Raw genomic sequence first — 3,597 nt, 5'->3', positions numbered from 1 at the left:
GGAGTTTTATGAAGAACTTTTCTTTCTTGTTAATACAATTTTGGGAGAGTAGTGATGACAAAATATACAACATGAAATAAAATAAGAGGAAGAGTAGTGAGGTCAAATTTAATAATATAATAAGGGCAATTATACATAATTTTTATGTAGTGCTTAAATACTTTCAAATTTTAATAGGCCTTTGGCCTCACAACTATATGAGTGAATCCGTTCTTGCCGCATGACTAAAATGGAGTTCTAGCATCTTAAAAGTTTTGTATAATGGCAACTGTTGGCGAAAATGTTGATGTTTTTTTAGTATTAACTAGTTTTATTGATTTTTGCAGAGATTTAATTCTTGTGTCCATTCAGTAATTATGTTTATGCTCATACTCCAAACATCAAATAATCAGGTATTTTCCAAATGTGTTAAAGCAATATAGATGCGAGTAATTAATAAATCAACTCGCACAAGTTGATGTTGGTAACCGCCTTCATGTATTACACACAACAAAAATCTAGAAAGCAAGAAAAGAAACTTCAATAAAAGTCAAATTTGTTAGATTGAATACAGGTGCTAGGAGAGTCTTTGCACATAGTCAAATTGAATTAGAATAGCCAACTAATACAAGTTGAAAAGTGTAAGAAACTTACAAAGCAGATTTTTTTTTTTGCAGCCATTGCCAATATATCACTATATAATAAGAATATTTAAACACTAGTTTTAAGTTTTTCTTGTCAAGTAATATATGTTCAATGAATGAAAAATGCCTTGAATTAGTATTAGAAAGTCTCCTCTATTTTTTTCTTATGTGTATGGGTAAGTTTAAGAGAAAAAGAAGATAGTGTTATTTATGTTAGTGAGTTATCATGGGCTAATTAATTGTGGTTGTTAGACTCTCATTTGATATCATAATTAGTTTAATCTAGCGCCAATCATTTGAGTGTCTGTAAAGTGTGGGATAGTTATCATATAATTGTTTGTTCATATAAAGTTAGTATGTGAAACACTTTTAATATTGTGTAGTCTGATCTCAAATTACATGAAAAATGTGATTATAATTATTGAGAAATTTTGATATCTACCCATTTAAAAGTTCAAAATCTATGAAACTTTATTGAATCGGGTTTATCCTTATCTTCCCTCTCTTCAACGCTGATTTTTCTCACTTTTACTACTTTCATTTTTATCTCATCATCACAAATATTTACTAAGTTACTAAGAGTGAAGAAAGAAAAGAAACAGAAAGAGAAAGAGGTAGCCAAAGTTATAAGAGAGAAATAATAGAGAAGCAAACAAATTTTGAGTTTATCCAACTTCATCTCCAATCTTTACTAGAATAAGACCTCATCTTAAAAAACCAACCAAACCAAACAACTCGTCTCTATTAGGATTTGGTTGAATTAGTCCCACATTGCTTAGGATAGCAAATGGAGTGGGTGGCCTAGGCTATAAATATGAGGCTAAGTTCTCCATTTGTTTTTGCACCAGTCAGAAACACTTTAAGCTTGTATCTGATTGTTCTTTTTCTCTGTACTCTTTGATTAGAGAGTGTTGTGAGGTGTAGTTAGATATTTGCTTTGAGAGAGTGTGGGTGTACTGGGGTACCGGTGTTAGAGAGAAAGAAGTCTATGTGTTGTAACAATTTTCACACAGTGATATTCTCTGGTTGTCATTTGACAACGGCCGTGGTTTTTTCTCCAGTAATTGGAATTTTCACGTTAAATTCTTGTGTTGTGATTGTGTCTATTTTATTTCTCTGTCAAATATGTTTTCTCAAGAGGGAATGGTGTCTTATTCCCAACAAGTGGTATCAGAGCTTCGGTTCAGTGGGATTTATTCTTAGTATGCTTTGTGGTTGCAGCCTAGTTTGACCTTCCACATCAGAAAAGAATTTTGTCCTGTGGCTTGAGGTTGATCTTTGGTTGCTGTTGTTGTTGCTGGAAGGTAGTGTGATACTGTGAGAGTGTTGTCTGGAAAGGTTCTGGCTAAGGAAAGACTTGGTATTTAAGTGTGTCCATTGTGACCCACCTCTCTTTCCTGGGGACCCTTCCTAGTGCACGGTCTACAGTTGAGTTATACTATTCCAGTATACGGTTGCAACAATGTCAGGATATTCAAGTGCTGTGAAGCTTGAAATAGAGAAATTTGATGGAAGAATCAATTTTGGCTTATGGCAAATACAAGTCAAGGATGTGTTGATACAATCAGGTTTGCACAAGGCGTTGAAGGAGAAGATCTCTGTTATGAAGGATGAAGAATAGGAGGAACTAGATTTGAGAGCTGCAAGTGCTATTCGCCTTTGTTTGGCTAAGAATGTTCTTGCAAATGTGCAAGGAATGAAAACAGCCAAGGAACTTTGGGATAAACTCGAAGGGTTGTATCAGTCAAAGGGCATCTCAAATCGGTTGTTATTGAAGGAGCAGTTCCATAATCTAGCATGGATCACAATGTGAAAATCTCCGACCATCTTAGTGCTATCAATGGTATTGTCTCTGAATTAGAGGCAATTGGAGTAAAAATTGATGATGAAGATAAGACACTGAGGCTCATATTGTCTCTTCCCTCTTCCTATGAATATATCAAACCTGTTTTAATGTATGGGAAGGAAACTCTGAATTTTGAAGAAGTTGCCAATAAGCTCATTGCTGAAGAAAGAAGAATGAAAAATGAGGGTAACACTTCATCAGATTTGGCGCTTGTAGCTAGAAGTGACAATTATGGAAAAGAAAATCGTGGAAGGAGTGTAACATGCTGGAAATGTGGAAAGCCTGGGCATGTAAAGAGAAATTGTCCAGGTAATGCGGTTTCAGAAAAAGACTCTCAATCTGATACTTGCAATATTGCTCTCTCTATGAGAGAAGATGATGTTCTCTAGAAGACAAGAAGTATCCTCATGGTATTGCCGCACTGCCATGGATAAGGATAAGTTGTGGCAATCGGGTCCACAATTGCACACGGGCATTGGTTGGCGTTGAGATGCAAGGTGTGTGGCGGAGTTAGGTCGATGGCTGAAGAACTTCCAGGAAAAGCCAATTTGGAAGTTGCACCATGAATTTTCAGCAAGGTTTCGCTCTATACCAAGGCGAAATGCTTGGAGTGGTCTAATTCCAAGTGAGTATACTTTCATGGTGGAGTATGATAGTTCTTTGAACTATGATTGTCGGTATAGATAATGGCAGCAAAGAATTGTCGGTGTTGACAATGGAAGCTGAAGATGTGTGACTATTTCAATCAAGGTGGGGATTGTTAGGATTTGGTTGAATTAGTCCCACATTACTTAGGATAGCAAATGGAGTGGGTGGCTTAAGCTATAAATATGAGGCTAAGTTCTCCATTTGTTTTTGCACCAGTCAAAAACACTTTAAACTTGTATCTGATTGTTCTTTTTATCTGTACTCTTTGTTTAGAGAGTGTTGTGAGGTGTAGTTAGATATTTGCTTTGAGAGAGTGTGGGTGTACTGGGGTGCCGGTGTTAGAGAAAAAGAAGTCTATGTGCTGTAACAATTTTCACATAGTGATATTCTCTGGTTGTCATTTGACAACGGCCGTAGTTTTTTCTCCGGTGATTGGAGTTTCCATGTTAAATTCTTGTGTTGTGATTGTGTCTATTTTAT

Source organism: Arachis ipaensis, chromosome B10 (genome assembly GCF_000816755.2).
Source record: "Arachis ipaensis cultivar K30076 chromosome B10, Araip1.1, whole genome shotgun sequence".
Classification (NCBI taxonomy): Eukaryota; Viridiplantae; Streptophyta; class Magnoliopsida; order Fabales; family Fabaceae; genus Arachis; species Arachis ipaensis.
Note: the sequence above shows the minus strand (reverse complement) of the source record.